General features: G+C 38.2%; 1 long non-coding RNA gene across 2 annotated transcripts in view; it reads right to left on the reverse strand.

Moving 5' to 3' along the window:
• Positions 1 to 24,683, reverse strand: part of LOC113617315 (uncharacterized) — a 333,278-nt gene that overhangs the window by 108,554 nt on the left and 200,041 nt on the right. For both annotated transcript variants that reach the window (XR_003431581.1, XR_003431582.1), the window contains exon 3: positions 3,147 to 3,233. This is a non-coding gene — a long non-coding RNA (uncharacterized LOC113617315). The remainder of the gene's footprint in view (positions 1 to 3,146; positions 3,234 to 24,683) is intronic.

Consider the following 24,683-nt stretch of genomic DNA (forward strand, 5'->3'; position numbering starts at 1 on the left):
AATAAATATTTGTTGAATGAATGGCATGTTTGTTAAAGAAAAATAACTTCCAAGCAAAATCTCATCTTTAAGGCTTTTAAACATTATTTTTATTTTTTAGATCCATAAACTTTCTTTATTTTATTGGAAATAATTCTAAAAATCTCTTTGAAGAAAGAAATCCACCAATATTTATTCCTGACTCAAAACCTTTTGATAGCTACCTACTTCTTTCTGGAAAGCAGTCATTTACAATGATCTTTTAATTATTACGTAACTTGAAAAGCCACAGGCAGCTGTGAATCTGTCTTTAACTCCTGGAAGTTCCTATTATTTCTAGCCAAAAAGAGTCTTCCTTTTAGCACATAGGATTTGAGCTTTCCTAGGGTTAGGGCTACTCTACTGTGGCTGCTGGCCAATATTTATCAGGCAAAGGGTATCTAGTACTGTGCACTTCATACATCAGTTCCTTCTCCTAACCACCCCTTTCATAGTTGAGGAAATTCAGCCCCAGAATAGCTCTGCAACCTCCCCACATTTACACAGCTAGCAAATGGTGAAGGTACCAGTTGAATCTAAGCAACTTGATTCCAGGGCTAAGCACCCTTGACCAACACAGTATAATGAGCAGGAGCCGGTTCATCTTCAATCAACAGGTAGAAATTGAAGGATTTCCTGTACCTGAAAAGTACCTCAGAGCTCCTATTACGTTGACGCTTAGAAACGAGCTCTCAGAAGGAAGACTTCATTGTACGTTCACCTTACAAGTGTTTACTGAACACATACATACGTAGGCAGTGTTCTAGGTTCTAGGAGGACAGGTAAGAGAACCACAATCTCTTTCTGCTTGGTAAATGCAGAACCTAAACTTACTCAAGTCTCCTAGGGCTCCTTTTTCCTCTACTACAAATGGGGACAAAAACTGAACCCCTGTATTCAGTTTGAATTCTGGATCCTAAGCAATCATCATCCTCGATGAATTGCAAAACAGACATATCTCTAGAAAGCAGGAGATCTACTGCTTTCTTCTTTCTGGATTCCCTAGGGGAGTATTCATTCGATCTCCTTTGACATCCTGTCCTTATAAGGAAAGCAACAGGGGCAGGAGGAGGTGGTGGAAGTTAGGATTGAAGCACATAGACTATTTGAAACACAGATGATATATAAACATTCCATTGATGTGGCAGCATTTTCCTGTTACTGCAGGATTCCCCTGTATAATGCTGATACTGAGCCAGTGCCCCACAGGCTAATTGTTTCATATATGAATTTTATGTTTTAGGAGGCATTTCTAGTTATACAGTGGTCTTATGTGTTACCATAATTAGAAACAATAGAAACATTAACTGAACTTTGTACCTTTCTTGAACGATTAAGTTGTACTTTAAAGGGAGGTTAATAAATAACCAACGAGAAGGCTATCAAAGAACTAACCCTAGAATAGTAAACTGTACTAAATGTCCCAAGCAAGCTGAGAGATTAAAAAACACTAACTTTTCACCAAAAATTATCTCCCATGTGCTGAAAAGCTGGTCTGCTATAAGGGAGTTGATGACTCCACCCAACCCCTGCGCCAGTAAGATTTGAAGAGAAAATAAGAATTTCTAACAACAACAACAACAAAATAAAGAGTTCTTTCCATGTTTTCCTAAAATCCCAAATCCCCAATATTAGAGTCATCCTAATGTTCTCAATTATTTATTTTTAATTTTTTTTATCGCATGAGGCGTGGCCTTAAACCTCCCTTTTGGAACAAAGTACAAAGTAAACTTTAAGAAAGAAGCAAACAGACAAACAAATACGTAAATCGATAATTGAGAGGATTTCACTCTTTCACCTGAAGATTTTATCCTTGTGAAACTACAACTTCCTTTGGGAGAGAGAGTTGGTGTTTTAAGCGGTGTTCAGTCATTTTCACTTTAGTGTAAACAAGTACTTGAGTCTTTCTTAAGAACAGATTTTGCTAGAAGGTAAAAAGTGATATTTTTCCCCCTTTTCTGAGAGGCAAAGATTCCAGAATATTCCTTACTCTGATTTTGGCCCAAGAACAGGACTGCTCTACCTTTAAAACTGAATGCCAAAATCTTTCTCTCTCAAAAGTAAAACGCTGGGGTATACCCATCTTCTATTATTTGGAAGAGAAATTATATTTAAATCTCAAATTTAAAGGAACTTCTCCCTCAGACTCCTTTCTTACATTCAAAAGCAAATAATCAAGTTAACCATCTTGTAGTCACATCACCCATAAGAATAAAATGTTAGAGCATTTTTGTCAAAGAGATTACGGAAAATCAGTCCCTTTATCTCATGGAGTGTTTCTGAATTTTCTGGTCCTTTAAGCTTTACCCTCTCCTGTGTTTAAGTCAAAAACATAGATCAATAATACATGATGTTCAGACTTTGCAATTTCAGGCTCAAGAATGATATGGAGCATGAAAATGGACATTACAACACACAGTTGTGCTTCACGGAAACTATGGTGTAATATGCTGAAAAATAGCTTCAAGTCATAAAAATGCAATGCACCGACCCCCCGGAAAGAATTGTGTCCACGGGTCCCGGAATGATGTCTGTTGTCCAACACCCTCACTCCACGTCTGAGCCCTTTTCACTCCATGTGGTTTTTCCCTCAGGGATCATTATTGGGTTTCATAATGATTAGTTTGTGTATGAAAAAGGAAAGCTCAAGACTATAATTTCATACATACTTAAAAAAAAACATATAAAGAAAATTCAGTAGCGAGACAAGTAATCTCCTGGAGCCTGCTGTGACCAAGAGTATACCTGTGAGAGTGACAAGCTGAAAAATGAATGTCTCAACACCCAAGGGGACAAACCACAGAGAGGAAAGCTTTGTGTCCCTGTAGCTTAGGGAGCTCTGATCTCCTGGTCCCTGCTTCAGACATAAGGAGAGCACCCACAGAGAAGCAGACAGTTGCTGGTAAAGCAAGTCAGAAATTCAGTGATAGGGAAATGGGGAATACTTCTTTTACTTTTGGCAAACACATACTTAAAAAGATACTTATCAGTAAAGACCTAAGTGAAGGGTAGATTCAGGTAAAGTGGGGTTCTGAAAGCAAGGCCCAGAGGTAAAAGGTGGATTAAGCACAGAAAGTCTGGAGGAGGAGTTAGGGCCACATTGGGAGTCAGGAAGGCAGGGCACATACCTGGTGAATGGTTCTTCAGCACCACACCTGCAAAGGCTCCTTTCTGTACAGATTCCCAAGTCCTGTCACCTGGAGAGGCAGCATTGCCTAGAGAAGAGAAAAAGCTGGCTTTAAATCCCGGGTTGGCCCCTCACTCTCTGTGGGACCTTGAGCCAATTACTTAATAGCTACGCACCTCAGTTTCCTCATCTATGAAGAGGGATAACAATAAGAGAATCAGTACAGTAAAACCCTGGACAACACTGCTTGGCACATAACAATTACTCAATAAATGTTAGATTTTATTATATTCTTATCAACAGCCATGTAAACATATTACTTCCCTTTTTTTTTAATTTTTATAATTTTATTTATTTATTTTTTGGCTGCGTTGGGTCTTCGTTGCTGCGTGCAGGCTTTCTCTAGTTGTGGCGACTGAGGGCTACTCTTCGTTGCAGTGCACAGGCTTCTCATGGTGATGGCTTCTCTTGTTGCAGAGCATGGGCTCTAGGTGCGTGGGCTTCAGTAGTTGTGGCACATGGGCTCAGTAATTGTGGTTCATGGGCTCTAGAGCGCAAGCTCAGTAGTTGTGGCACACGGGCTTAGTTGCTCTGTGGCATGTGGGATCTTCCCGGACCAGGGCTCGAACCCATGTCCTCTGCACTGGCAGGCGGATTCTTAACCACTGTGCCACCAGGGAAGTCCCATATTACTTCCCCTTTTAAAAAAAGTTTGAGGGCTTCCCTGGTGGTGCAGTGGTTGAGAGTCTGCCTGCCGATGCAGGGGATACGGGTTCGTGCCCCGGTCCGGGAAGATCCCACATGCCACGGAGCGGCTGGGCCCGTGAGCCATGGCCGCTGAGCCTGCGCGTCCGGAGCCTGTGCTCCGCAATGGGAGAGGCCACAACAGTGAGAGGCCCGCGTACCGAAAAAAAAAAGTTTGAAAATGTGTCTCACCCCCTCCCCTGTACTTATGGTCTAATGAAAAGAAAGGGTAGCTTGTTCACCCTCCCTTCCTTTGGTGGAATAAATTGAGGAGTTTTCTACATTTTTATTTATATTCATCTCTGTATTCCTCTATATACAAAAAATAAATCCCTCAAAACAACAGCATACAAATTAAGATCTGTGTGTCTTTTAGAGTAGACAGATGAGGAGGGGAGAAGTTGGGAGCCTGTGTTCCTCTGAAGACAGAAAATTAAGAGGTAGAAACTGGGAAAAAGAAGCCTGTGGGAAGAAAAAGGGAAATAGCAGAAATAAGTGAGCATTGGTCTCTAGATTTTAACTGGGAGGTACATTTGGCCTGATAAAGACCAAGCTGTCCTGCTCAATCATCTACCCTAGTGATTCTCAACTGAAGGCGGTAGTAAGCTAAGAGCAGGGAGAAATGAAACTAATGACATTTGCTGGACATGTGAACATTAAGGCTGAATACAAATTCAAGAATCGCATGATTCTTGTAAGAGTCACATATGTGACCTTCTTGATTGAGAATGTCTGTTGAAAGGGGCATATACGTGATTTTCACGTACATTCCCTCAGTCAATAGCTTTATTCTAACAAGCAGTCATCATCTCTAAACTGAACTAAAGCAGCAGCCTTCTAGCTGGTCTTCCTCATTCCACTCTTAACTGACTGTGGTGATCTGTACACAGTCTGAGTTATCTTTGTAAAATACAAAAGTATATCACTGCCTAATCAGAACTTATCACACTTAGAATAAATTCAAATTCCTATCATGGGTGTGTGAGATTCTGCATTATCTGGCCTTGCCTTTTTTTTTTTTTAACCTCCTTTTTTCCCCCCCAAGTTTTCATTACAATGGTACTACACTGACCTGCAATTCCTCAGCTTATTCTGACCTCAGGGCCTTTTCACTGGCTATGTCTCTCCCTGAAGCTCTTCTCTCACAACTGCTCAGGTCTTGGCTCAAATAGCACCTTCTCTTCCAAACTACCCCATCTAAAGAAGAGTCCCCCAACAGTTCTCTGATCCGTTAAATTTTCCTTACAGCACTTGTCACTAGCTGAAATTCGTATACGTTTACCTGCAAGTTTATTATGTCTTTCCCTTTATCAGAACATAGCTTCATGACAGCAGGGAACTTATTTATCCAATATCTAGCCTTGTTTGTGCCTGGCGTAAAGTTAGCTCCCACTAGGTTTCTGTTGAATATGTAAATGAATAATATTCAAATAGAGCCTAGATGCTAAAAGAAGAGAAGGAAAATGTGTTTATGAGAATATATTTCTAAGGCACTGAATGGCTCAAAGGATATTAGAAAAAATTTTCTCAGGGGTTCAAAAAGTTTTGAGCAATGTTTATATATTCAATTGATTGATTTATTTAATTGATTCAATTGATTGATTGTTTATATATTCAATTGTTTCTTATGCCTGTAATTCAAGGCCTAGCCTCTTGTCAACAGTTGAAAGCCTTTTAGATCATCTATACAGAGAAGATTGGGATAGAGTCTCATTAGAGACAACAGTCCAGATCAGACTACAGACTCTAAAAACTAGTTAGAGGACCTTTGGGCCGCTCTTCCATTCTGCCTTGATAATGCTATTACTAAGACAGTGACTCAAGCTATAACCAAATGAAACATTCACAAAAATGAAAAATTATTTCAAAATAACAAAAGTCCCAATTAAAGTCTTCTTCCACAGAAATAAACATTTTAAACCAATATGCCATTAGAGATTGGAAAGAATGAATCACTAATCTGGTAAATTAAAAATTTTGGCACAAACACGTTATCTCTGGCATTTTTACATATCCATATTTCATAATTAGGTCCATAACTCCTTTTCCTCACGTGAAGCTAATTCCTCTTTCAAGCTCAAAGCAAACCATATTTTAAAAACAGTTCAGTGCTTTCGTTTTGTGTTGATGTTCAGATAACCAGTTGTTTCAGATGTAACTTTTAAATAACCAATAATAAAACATTTGATATTAAGTGAATATTCAAATGTTAATGCCATAAAAAAAAGTTCTCTTTACGAATTTTATAGAATCTTTCATCACAGATGCTCAGATGTTGGAGTTCACTTCATCTAATTGTTTTCCACAGCAGCAGGCAATTTAACTTACAGTCTCCTGGGGTACCTATTAAACATACAGATTCCTTAGTCCCATTCAGAGAGTTTCTGTTTCTATGCATCTAAGCAGAGGTCCAGGAATCTGTATTTGTTTAAAAGGCTTTCCAGGTGTCATTAAGGCCTGAAAACAGTAATTTTAATCCAATTTCCAACTTAGTCCAGAACACTTTTTCCACATTTCTTTTTTTTTTTACTTGAAGTATAGTTAATTTACAATGCTGTATTAGTTTCAAGTGTACAGCAAACTTATTCAGTTATATATATTCTTTTTCAGATTCTTTTCCATTATAGGTTATTACAAGATATTGAGTATAGTTCCCTATGCTAAACAATAGGAATTTGCTGTTTACCTATTTTATATATAGTAGTATGTATATGTTAATCCCAAACTCCTAATTTATCATATTCCTAACAAATTGTTGCTCAGATGTGTTTTGAGCTCTTCCGGAGGGGATAATCCCATCTCCGTGTAGTTTGTTAACATCTATTGGAAAGGTCTGATTATCAGAAAACTGTTTTTACTTTAAACTGAAATGGGTCTGCAGTGGCTTCCTCCCGTAAGTCTAGCTCTGCCCTCTGGCATAACAAGGGTTATTATATATGAAAGCCCTTCATGCATTTTAATGCAGCTTTCAGGTACCCACAGGTTTTTCTTCTACAGCTAGAGAGCTGGTTTCCCAAACAACTGCTCACAGACCCTATATCATCCAAAGTATGCCTGCACCCTACTGCACCATCCATATTCTCTTTTCAGAGCCTTCCCCTCCACCACTGTCAGAAGTAGAGTCCCTAACCCAGCTATGCGCCATTTGACCCTGCCTAGCAGTGGAGCAGCATGTTGCCAGAGATCATATGGAACCGTACATATCCTACACTGTTGCTTCTCAAATGCTGACATACCAAATGACACTACAAGGTGAAGAAAATGTCACCAGTCTATGCTGAAAGGAGAAAAATGGCTAAGTTCATTCAATCTAAAAGACTGTAGTACTTTCTTCCTGTATCGTGATCTGCCCAGGTCCTTTTGAAATTTTTGTTTTAAATGAAACTATAAGGATAATAGATAGTTTGCTTCGTTGGTTGGTTTGTTATGCTAGAAAGTCAGCCATCTTATATTGATGAGTCCTATTTCTTTAAGAGTTGTACTGGTCCCTGAAGACCAAAATCTGGGAACAACTGACCTAGACTTGCCTCCCGTGCTGATACACCGATGTTCTCTACTCCAACCCTTTCCTCTGGAACACCTACCACTTTACAAGACACAGTGGCTCACAAATCATTAGATCATTAGAATCAACGGAGTTTTATGAAAATACAGATTCCCAGGGCCAAACATCAGAAATTATGGTTCGGTAGGTCTAAGGTGAGTCTTGGTATCTGCATTTTTAAAAGCTCCCCAAATGATCCTGATGTTCGTCCAGGATTAGAAAGCACTTTCATGATATGCATTTATTCAGTGACTCTCTTCCAGGTATTTATAGTTTAAAATCACCAGGGAGTGGGGTTGATTAGGAAAGCAGGAGTCTGATCAAGTATATTAAAGCAGCCAGGCAGATTGTGATATATAAATGTTTAGCCAGCTTCCTCCCTTAGATATGGACACATCTGCAGTTGGTATCCTTTCCTCCTCTTCTAGCCTTTCTCTTATCAAGCCAGGTATTCTCTGCTTTAGGTTTAGACATACTTGCTCTACCTGCCCAATTCTACCCAGGAAACTGACCTCAACACTCTTGGGTTCTATCAATATTCCTATTAAAGGGTAATACCCATAACTGGACATAATACTAATACATAATAACCCCCTTAATAATCTGGATACTAAACATTCTATTAATATAGCTTCAGATCACCTTCACTTTTATAGAGGCACCAGCAAACTGATGTTACTTGAGGTTTGGACCAATCCATACTATTTGGTTTTACCTGAATTTCAACAAGCAGGTCTCCTTCATTCAATACAACTGATGTTTACAAATACAATTTCAAGTTACACATTTATTCAAGTTATACTTATATATGATGTTATTTATAACTTCAAGTTATAAATTCTATCACCTTTGTTTCTGTATCTTTTCAACAGATTATATCATTTTAAATTCTAATTTTGCCATCCAACATATGGAATCTCTTTTCCAGAAATTATCTTATGTAATGGTCTGATGTTATGTAAACTTGAGAAATATAACATCTATACGGTCATTCAAATAATTGACAACGTTTTAACAATGACGGCAGAAAACACGGAGTTTCTTAAAGATTTTGCTTCAAAGTGGCTAGTGTTGCTTCTCACGTTCCACTGGCCATAGCAAGACACATGGCAAGCCTGACATGGATGGGGTTGGAAGTATAATCTTCCTGTACAAAAGGGCCCAAATGAAAGGTGCTTTCAGGAAAGGGGAGTAAATATTTAAAACACACAACATATGCCATCATCTCCCCCTTTTTGAAAATTGGGATCTCATGTACCTTTCTACAATCTTTTGAATTCTTTTCCCTGTTCTCCAAAATTTCTCAAACAATATGATAGTACTATGATCATATCAGTAAAATTGTTTATTGCCTAAAATGTAATTTTTCTGGGCCTGGAATTTGAATTCATCTAAAATATTTAAGTTATCATTAAGCATCTCTTATCTTGGATGTCAGTGACCTCTTAATGCAATGATCTTTCAATGTTGCCAGATTAAAGGACATTCTTCTTGGTATAGACAGAAGAAAAGCGGAAGTACAGTGTTTTCTTTTAACATGATACCCTCATTCTCAAGCAGTGGACCTATAATTTTCATCTATATATTGTTCTGAAAATAGCTCTAAAAATTGCTGCTGCTGTCTCTAGTGGTTTTGGTGAGACTCAGCTAATCCTTGGCCTTGACTGTCTTGAAATTCTTGTCCTATTCCTTTGTATTCTTCTTAGTTATAGAGTCTCCTATCCACAATTTATGCAGATATCTTCCAGCCTTATCAGACAGTTTACAGTGCAATATGCCAGCTTCTCTTAATGCCTCCCCATTTCTTTCCATTGACAGTATTTTTAATTGTGTAGCCAGAATTCCATAATTCAGTATTCCTCATCACCATGGAATTACATTCACTATTTTGACTCTTCTTGAAAATGTTTTATTTTTTAAAGACAATATTTCATCAGCTATTATTTGATACTCCACCTTTATTCTATCCTCATGGTTTATTTTTTTTAATGACATGATTAGGAGAGGCAATATAGCATAAAGGTTAAGAGCTCAGTCTCAGGAGATGAAATCTGAATCTTGCCTTTTTTACTCATAAGTTGTGTGACCCTGGAAAAGTTACTTAACCTTTCTGTGCCTCAGTTTCCTCATCTGTAAAATGGGGACAATTATAGTACTTTCCCTATACTGTTATTGTAAGAATTGAATGAGTTAATATATATAAAGTACTCAGAACAGGCCCTGGTACATAAGTAGCTCTATGTGCCTGTTATTATTGGATCATATAGTTAAAGTTCCTCAGGTATGGTAGTTTTCTGCTTCTGCTGGATATAGAAGTTATAATTTCTTACAATCTTAGAGGATAGTATTCTTCTCTAAAATAATTCCCTTAAAAGCTTGCTAAAGTACACATCAAACTGGGAACCAGCACCTACAGCAAGAGTATGGGAAAGGAGTTCCAGTTCAAGATAGTGGGCTGACAACTCAGGTTGTCTTACCTTTTTCCTGAGGCCATGAAAAAGATAATAAAGACATTCACAAGAGAATGAAGTCTTCACAGCAAAGAGAACAAGAGAGATGAATCAGTAAACTCCTAGGGACAGAAAGCAGATAGAATTCTATGGCTACATGAAATGGAGCACAGGAGGCTACAGCACAGAACAGCAGAAAGGGCCACAGCAAAGGGTGGAGCCTAATTTCCAATAGAACTTTGGAGAGACTGCCAGCTCTGGGTGAACAGATACAGTGGTGGACAGTGAAAAGAGGGGGGTTATCAAAAGTCTTTCAATAAAATAGCTGTACTAGTTCACACACACAAACACACACACACACGCTTATACATCTAACACACCCAGGACCTCTGCATGTAAAATAAAAGGCAACCCAGTGTTCACTCCTATGAGAGAAAAACAGCACAGGCACCTAAAGGAATTGAGTAAGCTGCCTGGGAAAAGTATAGGGTACTAGTGTGAGCTCTGGTTTCTCAATCTCTCACCCACCCACCCTTACGTAAATCCTGCAGATAATAAGCCCTACCTACATACAAAGAGCCTTCAATTCAGGGAAGAGTCATCCTGGGGAAACAAACAGACCTATAGAGCAGCGGTCAAGGAAACTTGCACCCCAACCTGGAATAATCAAACTAAACATTTAGCCTAAAATAGGAACAGATGATCAAGGGCTACCAGACATATGAGGAAGACTAACAGCATTAAAGACAAAGATCAAGATAAACTCAGAGCCACAGACCCAGGAGAATATAGTAGAAATGCAAGGAACATAAGAAATCTTTTTCTTAAATTCTAATTAGACTCCTCATGAGTTTTTAAATGATATTGTAACCTTAAAAACAAGAAAAGAATCTACAAAAATGGGATAGATCACAGTAAGAACTAGCTCTTAAACTTTTTTTAATGCAAAAATCAAAAATTCATAAACGGGCAGAAAGATTAAAAATATTAGAACATAGGATGGAAAAATAAAAAGATGAAACAGATGACAAAGAAGATAAGAGTCACAAAGTATCAATCCACAAAGTTCAATGTTCAACCAATTGGGGTTCCAGAAACAGAACAGAGAAAATACAGAAAAGTCAGTATTTTTTTTTTAAATGAAGAAAATGTAGAAAGATACAGCCACCACATTGAAAAGGCCACTGAATATTATCACTATCTTACTTAGTATTGATTCAAGAAGTACACCTAAAGTTGAAGGAACAAGAAATAAAACATACTATTATTGCAGACATGAAAAAAATAACAACAGAAAACCTAAAATTAATACTATAATAACAAACATTGGGAGAAAGAATGGAAGAAAAGTTGAGTAATGTTTCAATAAGTTAAATCCACAATATTCAGAGCAGGAAAACATCAATAATTAAAGTTGATTTAATCAAGAAATAACAGTATAAATATATTATTATATTTATGGAAGAAACTATTGAAAAAATAAAAGTGATTTTAACTGAGAAGAATGTGATTTGCAAAAAGGACGAAGAACAGTATATTTTGCTACTAAATATTTCTATACTAGATGATTTTTTTACTTAGTGTCTCATTCTTTATTCAGGATAGTACTTTTTTTGTGCAACATAAAGGCTTAGGCCTATCTAGTCAGCAAGTAATGAATCATGTGAGGAAATATTAGTATGACCCACAGTCAGGCTCTATGGGAGAATGTAGATAGCCCCGGATGGGAGAGTGGATCAGTGACTGGGCTAACCAAAGGTGAGTGTCATCCCTTGGGTAACTACAAAGGCATTTAGAGTCTCCTTCCAAAACCCCAGGCAAGAATCTGTTTTCATCTTGACTGAGCTGCCAAGATTCCCATACCTTAGTAGACATGAGGTTCTTCACCGGACGCCATTCTGCCACTATCAAGCTCAGAACCTCTATCAAGCTCTAACCTTGCATTGGAACTTAAAAGGAGATAAAACACAACACTTTTGTAGTTGTTTTTAACTTCAGTAGTCTCTCAGCTGAGTTGATCTATTCAACAAAAACAATTGAGTGCCTACTTTGTGCAAGGCACCATGGGAAATACACAGTAAACAAGACAGATATGTTCTCTCAGGAAGCTTAAGAACCACTGAGCAAGAGAGAATTGTATGCAGCTAATTTTAACACAAGACTGAATGCAAGCGAACTGGAGCATAAAGAAGGAAGAAAGCGTTTCCAACTTAGGAAGGGATCAGGAAAGACTAAGTGAGAAGGGCTTCCCTGGTGGCACAGTGGTTAAGAATCCGCCTGCCAATGCAGGGGACATGGGTTTGAGCCCTGGTCCGGGAAGATCCCACATGCTGCAGAGCAACTAAGCCCGTGCACCACAACTACTTAGCTTGCACTCTAGAGCCCACGAGCCACAACTACTGAGCCCACGTGCCACAACTATTGAAGCCCACACGCCTAGAGCCCATGCTCCACAACAAGAGAAGTCACTGCAATGAGAAGCCCGCACACCACAACGAAGAGTAGTCTCTGCTCGCCGCAACTAGAGAAAGCCCGTGCACAGCAACGAAGACCCAACACAGCTAAAAGTAAATTAAAAAAAAAAGACTAAGTGAGAAGATGTCAGAAGTGAGGTGGGATCCTGGGGCCTTGCATCAACAGGATGCCTGCAGGATAGTGCTGTGATGCACTATCCTGTGACTTGGGATGTAATCTGAGAGCAATATTATCTGAGCTGTACCTGCCCTGGACATGGATAATGTTGGTATCTCCAGTTTGGGGTGACTCTGAATTTCTGTGATTAAATGCTACATTCATTTCAAATGCCTCGCTTATTCACATATATATGCATTTTCCTTGAAAAATATGAATTGGTAAACTATAAATCTAGCAGAGAGAAGTCTGTGTTGTGGTATAAGCAAAACAGAATTCATTCATAACTCCAACTACATCCGAAATTCTAGGTAGTTTCTATTTTTAATACCATATCTCAACATGTGTTCATGTCCATGTGTCTACATTCTGCCCCCAAGTCCAAAAGATTAAAGAACCAGAGAATGTTAAAGTTAGAAAGGACTTCGAATATTATTCAATATAATCCTATCATTTTATAGATGAAGAAACTAGGCCAAGATAGAGTAAATGTGACTTCCCAAGGTTATGCAACCACAAGGAGCAAAGCCTGGACTTAAACCAAGTTCTCAAATGCAGGTCCAGAAGCTCTTTCTTCTGGATACTATGCTGAAAAAAAAATGAAAGGACAGGAAAAAAATCAAAGATAATAAAGAAATTGAAAGTAATGCTTAATTAAGTTATTGGCAATAGATGTAGAATTATGTGTTTCTGAAATAAATTCCAAATAGCTTTTAAGGGATCTATTTTTCTTGAGATGTTTTTCTACTTGGACAAAATGTATACATACTGGCTACCAAAATACAAAATATTTCTTTTCAAACTATTTTAATTAATTTTTAAATTATTTAAATTATTAAATAATTATTAAAAGTACACATTTTTATTCACATACTTATTATACACATACTTATTTTATTATAAGTAGCCAGGGAAACGGTAATTAGCTAATCATCCACTTACATACAATTTTTGTTTTATCAAAGCAAAAAGAGGAAATATTTTTTAAATAGGTACTTTCTTAATATTTACTTATATTTATATCTAAAGGCATTGTACTTTAAAAATAGACTGTATTAGAGCAGAGACTGTGTTGTGTTTGCCTATGACTATCAGCATCTATCACAGAATCTGGTTTATAGAATATACTAAATAAATATTAGTTGAATAAATGAATTAATACTATATTGTATTAAAACTGTCCATCAACCTTTGTATGTCACACATTATATCCAATATTTACATGGTAAAAATCTGATCTATAACACTAATATTTGGAAGAGTTCAAACTTTTGCCTACCCTTGATTTAAAAGCAATCCATCCCTTTCCAGGCAGGACTCCATGATTAAAGGTCTTTCTTTAGATCCACCCATAATTAAATCCTAGGTGATAACCAGAGCCTGTGCAGAAGTAGAATACTGCTTTCCTTTCCTTATCCCAACCCAGAGGAGGGCTGTAGAGGTGAAGCCCATGCTTTGCTTCAGACCCTACTCCCAAGCACAAGTGAGGACTTCTTGACTGGCCAAGAGTCTCCAGTTCAAATCACCAGATGCCTTCTCATTAGTGCCCTACAGACCACTAGCAGGCTAACTAGGAAACACCCTAGGAAATGTGAAGGGAACGTCTAACCCAGAGGGCTATTTGCCAGGGCATAAATTGTGGAAGAGAAGAGAAAACAAAGAGAGAAACGCGAAGTTTTACAATATTAAGAACCTCACCGAGGAAGTTAAAGATGGATACTAAATATAAAAGGCATTTTTTTAATCACAAGGACTTTATTTAAATGTTATGCATATAAATAAGAAGTTAACACAGCTCTTGTTATCTTCCTCACTTATGTTATAGAAATGAGAAAAATGTTCTGTATTGAAAACTGGTGTCACTGAGGTTTTCCAATTGTTTAAAAAAACAACAGATGAAACTGCCACTTCTAATCTCCCTTGGTATGTTTATATAACAAAAAAAGAATGTTACAACCTCTAAATTGTCTATTTTAATGTCTGTGTATTTATGCAACTAACTATAAATGAAATATTGCGAGTTTGGCCCTTTTTTCAGTTTCTTGTATATAGTCATTTAAAGTATTAAATGATATTTCTCCCACTCCCCTAATAAAGAAATAACCACAAACAAAATATTGAGAAAAATAAATATACAGAATCAAAAGTTAGGGAAGCTGTATTCTTCCTAAATCGTCTTCTACCACTGAGTCACCAGTGATGCTCCAGCTGTCTGCACCTCACTTTTCTCCTTCTGAGAAACAAAGACCTGAGTCACAGTTACGTGATAGAGAGAAATGAGAAAAAACAGCAAACAGTGGCTTGCAAGTCTTGCTAACCCTCTCGGGAGGTTAACTGTGGCTCCTCAAGTCCATTTGTTGCCCTGTGTCCTAAGTCCACCTCAGGAGGTAACAGCAGCCCCAGGAAGGAGGCAAAGGACAAAAGCAGGTCCTGATACACAGAATCTGGAAACTCATCAGGATTTGCCCAAATTTTCATTTGAAGAAAAGTTTTTGCACTGGCTCCAGAGGAAGAAAAATCCTGATGTATAAATTCTGAACTTTTCTAATGAAAATGAATCAGGGACTAAAAGTAATCTGGAATATTTCACCCCAGATGAAGACTTTAAGAGATTCTATCAGGGAATGAAGAAATAACAGCTTGATCATTTTATAAATGTAAGCATGTTTCCTGTTGTGAATATTCTCAGAGACACCAATGCATTCTTTATCTGATGGCAAGAAGAGAAAACAAGTACATTAAGGATGTAAAAAAGAAAAAGAAAAGTAGGGATCTATACACTTCTTCATTTTTAACTATACGTAGAGCCTCAAGAAAAGCAGGAAGCCTTTCCACCCCTTGAGAGAAGCTGGTCACAGATTATAACAAATGTGTCATAACTGTGAATATGGCTCATGCCACAGAATTCTGTATCTCACCTCTTATTCTCTAGCAGTTCTAAACCATTTGTAGTTTCTCTACGCATGGCAAGCTCTCTCATGCTCTTGTACATGTTATTCCATCTGCCTCAAACATTCTTCTCTACATTGTCTTATTTCTCCCTCAAGTGTGAGTCAGTTCATGACTTTAATCAACAAACATTGATGAGTCTTGTGAATACATTATGTGGAACTCTGTAGAAATTAATTTTGAATAGGAATTAGTCATTGAAATGATATCAAAATTGCCAACTGTTCTTACTAGACTTAACTTTAATCTTAAAAGTTTTAATTAAAAATTTTCATTAAAAACATTACTTTTCAAATATATGTACCTTGTTTATGGTAAACCAAATCCTAATATTATACATTGCCTACAGTAAACAAAAGGAAAATGAAAAAAAAGTGAGTCAGTTCAACTCTACCTTCTCTGTGACTTTCTCTGATTACTCCTTGCATTCATTCACCTGCAATTTGCCAGGCTCTATGCTAGATGCTGAGTAAGTACCATAAAAACGGTCCACCTGCCCTCAAGATGCGTGATGCACAGTCATCAAAAGAGGTACAGTGGGAACATTTTGTGATGGGGGCCAGGAAGAGGGTCAGGGAAAGGTGTTCTGGAGGAGATAACAGCTGAATCAAAATTTGAAAGACGAGTAGGAATTTTCCAAGAGAAGAAAGGATGAGGGGAGGGCATTCAAGACAGAAACTATATATGATGAAGCAAGGGTGGAGAGAAAGAATGATGATTGAGAGGTAAATATGTCATTCAAGGGAGTTTAGATTTTACTTTTTTCTAGAAGGCAGTGGGGATCATTTTAAGCAGAATAATGAGATGATCAGATGTATCTTTTAGAAAGTGTGGAGATCGGATTAGAGAGAGCGAGATTAGGGCAGTTGAGAGACCAATTTGTAAAGAAAATGACATGGTTACTTAGTATGGGAATCAAGAACATGGATTGACATATATACACTGATATGTATAAAATGGATAACTAAATAAGAACCTGCTGTATAAAAAATAAATAAAATAAAATTCAAAAAAAAAAAGAAATGGACAGGAACAATATAAATAAAACTGCAAAATTTTACTGAAGAACAACAAAAAAGAACATGGAAGAGAATTTGAGAATCTGAGAGAGATAAATGAATGAGAAGTAATAGGACTTAGTCATGGCTGGGCCGTGGTGCACAAGGGACAGAAAGGAGTCAAGTTTCTCTGCCTTCTTGCAGGAGTAGACAGTGAGACTCACTGAGATCAGGAATTCAGGAGGAGGAGCAAGAGATGATTGGTTGGGCTTCCCTGGTGGCGCAGTGGTTGAAAATCCACCTGCCAATGCAGGGGACACGAGTTCGTGCCCCGGTCCGCGAAGATCCCACATGCCGTGGAGCGGCTGGGCCCGTGAGCCATGGCCGCTGAGCCTGCGCGTCCGGGGCCTGTGCTCCGCAACGGCAGAGGCCACGGCAGTGAGAGGCCCACGTACCACACACACACACACACACACACACACACACACACACACACACACAAAATAGATGATTGGTTGAGTTCTGAATCTGCTGAACAGGAGAGGCCTGTGGAACATCCACGTTGAGAGGTAAGTGCTCACTACCCTGTTGTATTACTTTGTATTACCATTGCTGGGCCTGTCTGTCTTCTACCTCTGACTTTCCCCAGACAGAATGGATCATTCAATCCCAAAACTTCCCCTTCAAGGTGCCCTCAACTAGTCCATGACAAACAAGGCTCTCCCATTTTTCCTGTCTCTCATTAGAACCGTGCTAACTTGTTAGAAATATCCTGCAAGGCCTGACGTTCATCACCCCTTCTAGAGAGACCAAAAACATGGACTGAAAAAAGAAAGGCTATTTTCCCCCTATTTTAATAGCACCCATTTTCAAAGGGACCATTGTTTCAGAAGAACTGAGTACTTTCTAAGGTAAATAAATAGAGTGAATAACAATCTTGTTTAAGATTCCAACTTATTAACAGAAAACATGTGTAGACTTAAGAATTAAAAATAAATACGCCTTTAAAGATGACCTGGAAGGCTTCTTACCTGCCAAGAACAGAGTTCAAGACCTCAGAAGGTCCATGTTTTCCCAGAAACAGTAGATTATATTGCTATTGATGGGCAAAGGCTAAACCATAAGAGTTTCCCCCCCCCCGCCTATAATTTCGGTACTATTTAGGTGAGTTTTGTAATGAACTGAAATAAGAGAAGAAATCTGAAGACTGATCTTGGGTTGTGGATATTGGGTCTATGATTTCATCCTTTGGAAAAATGTTTCTAGTTCCTGTTTTTTTTACAGCCATATATATATGGGATGAGCTCCTCTTATATTTGATTTATATTTTAGTGATCTTGGTTGTGCTGGTATACACAAATTCATTTTCAGAGAATTTACCATAATATATATTTTAGTTCAACTGAGCATTACTAATGAAGAGTATAGTTCTTCTTCCATTCCAAATTAGAGAAGGATTTCTGAAGGTTGTTACGAATCAGCACAGCAATTACCAGCAGCAGAATGTCTACAAATGGACCATAGCAGGGGGTAGACCCAGAGGCAATTTCTCTTGTGGAAGAAAAATTGATGTTGTCCTCCGCATTCACTGACTCGTCTGCTTTTCATATGACAAACAGACGAGTCGGTTTCCCCTTTTTCTAAGGGATTCTACATGATTAGGGTCAAAAAATCAGCAAAGGAAAAATCTTTCCCAGTTTTATAAGGGTGAGCTGATGAGATGCCATGGTGGTTCACTGTGAAGGTGCTGGCTGTTTTCAAACGACAGCTGAGAAACCTTGCTGTTCCCTGAACTTGAGAGGCTGGTTCTAGCACATGCACAAATTCGGCTTGCCATATGAGCAAAAGTGAGATCATATGGGTTGATGCTGGCAGAGTCTCTGAGAGTGCAGTCATTCATGCTGTCAGTTACTATCAGCAGCAATTTGCTTCTGGATTGGTTCCTGTGAGCACTCATGTGAGCATTCTGCACAAAGGACCAGAGTGCAATATTCTTTTGGATTTCAGGGATTTAGTGCAGTTTCAACATATAATCAAAAGCGCCACGTAGTTCACCACCTCGCATTTTCTTTTAAAGAGACAGGGCTTAAAATTGGTTTCCTTTCTTCTCTCCAAAAACAGGAAGTTGATGGCAATTTGGAACTTATCTTTAGAGCAAACCCTTGGTGCTTCATTGGAACCTACCCTGTTGGTTAAGTGCAGTTTTGTGTTTTTTTTTAACTAAATGTAATTTCACTGTCTCCATAATAATAATAATAAGCAAAAATTTGTTTAACCACAAAACTTCACTTCTTAAATTCAACTTACATATGTGACCAACTCTTAATTACTATAGGGCAAATACCCTGGATAATGAGAAGTTCCCTTGAATTGGTACATATTATAATAGCATATTCCTCCAAATTTAGTACAAGTTTTGAAAAGCTCTATAGCATAGAAGTTTGGACACTGAAGCCCTAAGCTTAAAGGAACATTACTACAGAATCTCTGCAAAATAATACAACTTCAGTGAGTTCCAATTAACTTTAAGATATCAGTAGTACTCTTGCTACCAGTTTATCCACCAATCTCTTTCTGTTTAATTAATACTTACTATTGAGAATTCAAGAGATTCAGGCTTTTGGAGCAATCCTGATCAGAAAGGGTCCTTGTGTCTTTGAAATAGTAGTTTAGCTTCACTCAGAAAAGTGAAAAGTGTGGCAAAATCTCAAGTGCCATTGTCAACAATATATACATTCTATGGTGTTAACCTACAATCTCTTGAGTGTTCCCAGCTGAAAAACTGTTTCCATATTGCATCAAGCTCAAAAATCCTCCAAACCTTGGCACCTTACTTGATTAAGAATGTTTTGTATCATGAAAAACCTAGGGGCAAGACGGGAATAAAGACGCCGACCTACTAGAGAATGGACTTGAAGACATGGGGAGGGGGAAGGGTAAGCTGGGACAAAGTGAGAGAGTGGTAGTGTATATATGGACATATATACACTACCAAATGTAAAATAGATAGCTAGCGGGAAGCAGTCACATAGCACAGGGAGATCAGCTCGGTGCTTTGTGACCAGCTAGAAGATAGGCAGGGTGGGAGGGAGGTAGATGCAAGAGGGAAGAGATATGGGGATATATGTATATGTATAACTGATTCACTTTGTTATAAAGCAGAAACTAACACACCATTGTAAAGCAATTATACTCCAATAAAAATGTTTTTTTAAAAAAAGAGAATGTTTTGTGTTTATTATCAACCTTTCCCCACCACTAGAATATAGACTGAATGAGGGCAGAGACTTCTGTCTGTTCACTGATGTATTCCCAGTGCTAGAACAATGCATGGTGCATAGGAGGCACTTCATAAAAATGTGTTGAATGAACATTGTCCTTTTCTTCATCTAAAGTCTTACTTTCTTTTTTTTTTTTAACATCTTTATTGGAGTATAATTGCTTGACAATGGTGTGTTAGTTACTGCTTTATAACAAAGTGAATCAGCTATACATATACATATATCCACATATCTCCTCCCTCTTGCGTCTCCCTCCCACCCTCCCTACCCCACCCCTCTACGTGGTCACAAAGCACCCAGCTGATCTCCCTGTGCTATGCAGCTGCTTCCCACTAGCTATCTATTTACATTTGATAGTGTATATATGTCCATGCCACTGTCTCACTTTGTCCCAGCTTACCCTTCCCCCTCCCTGTGTCCTCAAGTCTATTCTCTATGTTTGCATCTTTATTCCTGTCCTGCCCCTAGGTTCATCAGAACCTTTTTTTTTTCTCTTTAGATTCCATATAAATGCGTTAGCATATGGTATTTGTTTTTCTCTTTCTGACTTACTTCACTCTGTATGACAGACTCTAGGGCCATCCACCTCACTACAAATAACTCAATTTCGTTTCTTTTTATGGCTGAGTAATATTCCATTGTATGTATGCGCCACATCTTCTTTATCCATTCATCTGTCAATGGACACTTAGGTTGCTTCCATGTCCTGGCTATTGTACATAGAGATGCAATGAACATTGTGGTACATGACTCTTTGAATTATAGTTTTCTCAGGGTATATGCCCAGTAGGATTGCTGGGCCGTATGGTAGCTCTATTTTTAGTGTTTTAAGGAACCTCCATACTGTTCTCCATAGTGGCTGGATCAATTTACATTCCCACCAACAGTGCAAGAGGGTTCCCTTTCCTCCACACCCTCTCCAGCATTTATTGTTTGTAGGTTTCTTGATGATGGCCATTCTGACTAGCGTGAGGTGATATCTCATTGTAGTTTTGATTTACATTTCTCTAATCATTAGTGATGTTGACCATCGTTTCATGTGTTTGTTGGCAGTCTGTACATCTTCTTTGGAGAAATGTCTGTTCAGATTTTCTGCCCATTTTTGGATTGGATTGTTTGTTTTTTTGATATTGAGCTGCATGAGCTGCTTGTAAATTCTCGAGATTAATCCTTTGTCATTTGTTTCATTTGCAAATATGTTCTCCCATTCTGAGGGTTGTCTTTTAGTCTGGTTTCCTTTGCTGCGCAAAAGCTTTGAAGTTTCATTAGGTCCCATTTGTTTATTTTTTGTTTTCCGTTTCTCTAGGAAGTGGGTCAAAAAGGATCTTGCTGTGATTTATGTCATAGAGTGTTCTGCCTATGTTTTCCTCTAAGAGTTTGATAGTGTCTGGCCTTACATTTAGGTCTTTAATCCATTTTGAGTTTATTTTTGTGTATGGTGTTAGGGAGTGTTCTAATTTCATTCTTTTACATGTAGCTGTCCAGTTTTCCCAGCACCACTTATTGAAGAGGCTGTCTTTTCTCCATTGTATATTCTTGCCTCCTTTATCAAAGATAAGGTGACCATATGTGCGTGGGTTAATCTCTGGGCTTTCTATCCTGTTCCATTGATCTATATTTCTGTTTTTGTGCCTGTACCATACTGTCTTGATTATTGTAGCTTTGTAGTATAGTCTGAAGTCAGGGAGCCTGATTCCTCCAGCTCCATTTTTCTTTCTCAAGATTGCTTTGGCTATTCGGGGTCCTGTGTGTTTCCATACAAATTCTGAAATTTTTTGTTTAGGTTCTGTGAAAAATGCCATTGGTAGTGGGAAAGGGACTGCACTGAATCTATAGATTGCTTTGGGTGCTATAGTCATTTTCACAGTGTTGATTCTTCCAATCCAAGAACATGGTATATCTCTCCATCTGTTTGTATCATCTTTAATTTCTTTCATCAGTGTCTTACAGTTTTCTGTATACAGGTCTTTTGTCTTCTTAGGTAGGTTTATTCCTAGGTATTTTAGTCTTTTTGTTGCAATGGTAAATGGGAGTGTTCCCTTAAGTTCTATTTCAGATTTTTCATCATTAGTGTATAGGAATGCAAGAGATTTCTGGGCATTAATTTTGTCTCCTGCTACTTTACCAAATTTATTGATTAGCTTTAGTAGCTTTTTGGTAACATCGTTAGGATTCTCTATGTATACTATCATGTCATCTGCAAATAGTGACAGCTTTACTTCTTTTCCAATTTGGATTCCTTTTATTTCTTTTTCTTCTCTGACTGCTGTGGCTAAAACTTCCAAAACTATGTTGACTAACACTGGTGAGAGTGGACACCCTTGTCTTGTTCCAGATCTTAGAGGAAATGGTTTCAGTTTTCCACCACTGAGAATGATGTTGGCTGTCGGTTTGTCATATATGGCCTTTATTATGTTGAGGTAAGTTCCCTCTATGCCTATTTTCTGGAGGGTTTTTATCACAAATGGGTGTTGAATTTTGTCTAAAGCTTTTTCTGCATCTATTGCGATGATCATATGATTTTCTCCTTCAATTTGTTAATATGGTTTATCACATTGATTGATTTGCATATATTGAAGAATCCTTGCATTCCTGGGATAAATCCCATTTGATCATGGTATATGATCCTTTTAATGTGCTGCTGGATTCTATTTCCTAGTATTTTGTTGAGGATTTTTGCACCTATGTTCATCAGTGATACTGGTCTGTAGCTTTCTTTCTTTGTGACATCTTTGTCTGGTTTTGGTATCAGGGTGATGGTGGCCTCATAGAATGAGGATGGGAGTGTTCCTCCCTCTGCTCTATTTTGGAACAGTTTGAGAAGGATAGGTGTTAGCTCTTCTCTAAATGTTTGATAGAATTCACCTGTGAAGCCTGGTGAATTTTTTTTTTTTTTTGCAGTACGCAGGCCTCTCACTGTTGTGGCCTCTTTCGTTGTGGAGCACAGGCTCCAGATGCACAGGCTCAGCGGCCATGGCTCACGGGCCCAGCCGCTCCGCGGTATGTGGGATCTTCCCGGACCGGTGCACGAACTGGCATCCCCTGCAACGGCAGGCGGATTCTTAACCACTGCGCCACCAGGGAAGCCCTGTTGGAAGATTTTTAATCACAGTCTCAATTCCAGTGCTTGTGATTGGACTGCTTATATTTTCTAGTTCTTCCTGGTTCAGTGTCAGAGGGTTGTGCTTTTCTAACAATTGTCCATTTCAACCAGGTTGTCCATTTTATTGTCATACAGTTGCTTGTAGTAATCTCTCATGATCCTTTGTATTTCTGTAGTGTCAGTTGTTACTTCTCCTTTTTCATTTCTAATTCTATTCATTTAAGTCTTCTCCCTTATTTTCTTGATGTTTGTATAATGTTTATCAATTTTATCTTCTCAAAGAACCAGCTTTTAGTTTCATTGATCATTGCTATCATTTCCTTCATTTCTTTTCATTTATTTCTGATCTGATCTTTATGATTTCTTTCCTTCTGCTAACTTTGGGGTTTTCTTGTTCTTCTTTCTCTAATTGCTTTAGGTGTAAGGTTAGGTTGTTTATTTGAGATGTTTCTTGTTTATTGAGATAGGATCATATTGCTATAAACTTCCCTCTTAGAACTGCATTTGCTGCATCCCATAGGTTTGGGACCGCCATGTTTTCATTCTCATTTGTTTCTAGGTATTTTTTGATTTCCTCAGAGATCTCTTGGCTATTTATTTATTTATTTATTATTTATTTTTTTCGGTATGTGGGCCTCTCACTGTTGTGGCCTCTCCTGTTGCAGAGCACAGGCTCCAGACGCACAGGCTCAGCGGCCATGGCTCACGGGCCCAGTTGCTCCACGGCATGTGGGATCTTCCTGGACCGGGGCACAAACCCGTGTCCCCTGCATTGGCAGGCAGACTCTCAATCACTGAGCCACCAGGGAAGCCCAGTTCTCTTGGTTATTTAGTAGTGTATTGTTTAGCCTCCATGTTTTTGTATTTTTTACAGATTTTTTCCTGTAATTAATATCTAGTCTCACAGTGTTTTGGTCAGAAAATATACTTGATATGATTTCAATTTTCTTAAATTTACCAAGGCTTGATTTGTGACCCAAGATATGATCTGTCCTGGAGAATGTTCCATGAGCACTTGAGAAGAAAGTGTATTCTCTTGTTTTTGGATGGAATATCCTATTAATATCAATTAAGTCCATCTTGTTTAATGTACCATTTAAAGCTTGTGTTTCCTTATTTAGTTTCATTTTGGATCATCTTCCATTGGTGAAAGTGGGGTGTTAAAGCCCCCTACAATGATTGTGCCACTGTTGATTTCCCCTTTTATGGCTGTTAGCATTTGCCTTATGTATTGAGGTGCTCCTATGTTGGGTGCATAAATATTTACAATTGTTATATGTTCTTCTTGGATTGGTCCCTTGATCATTATGTAGTGTCCTTCTTTGTCTCTTGTAATAGTCTTTATTTTAAAGTCTATTTTGTCTGATATGAGAATTGCTACTCCAACTTTCTTTTGATTTCCATTTGTATGGAATATCTTATTCTATCCCCTCACTTTCAGTTTGTATGTGTCCCTAGGTCTGAAGTGGGTCTCTTGTAGACAGCATACATATGGGTCTTGTTTTTGTATCCATTCAGCCAATCTATGTCTTTTGGTTGGAGCATTTAATCCATTTACATTGAAGGTAGTTATCGATATGTATATTCCTATTACTATTTTCTTAATTATTTTGGGTTTGTTATTGTAGGTCTTTTCCTTCTCTTGTGTTTCCTGCCTAGAGAAGTTCCTGTAGCATTTGTTGTAATGCTGGTTTGGTGGTGCTGAATTCTCTTAGCTTTTGCTTATCTGTACAGGTTTTAATTTCTCCCTCAAATCTGAATGAGATCCTTGCTGGGTAGAGTAATCTTGGTGATAGGTTTTTCCCCTTCATCACTTTAAATATGTCCTGCCACTCCCT

The sequence above is a fragment of the Aethalodelphis obliquidens genome, unplaced genomic scaffold (genome assembly GCF_003676395.1).
Source record: "Aethalodelphis obliquidens isolate GAN/ISIS:26980383/991018 unplaced genomic scaffold, ASM367639v1 scaffold4, whole genome shotgun sequence".
In the NCBI taxonomy this organism is placed as follows: domain Eukaryota; kingdom Metazoa; phylum Chordata; class Mammalia; order Artiodactyla; family Delphinidae; genus Aethalodelphis; species Aethalodelphis obliquidens.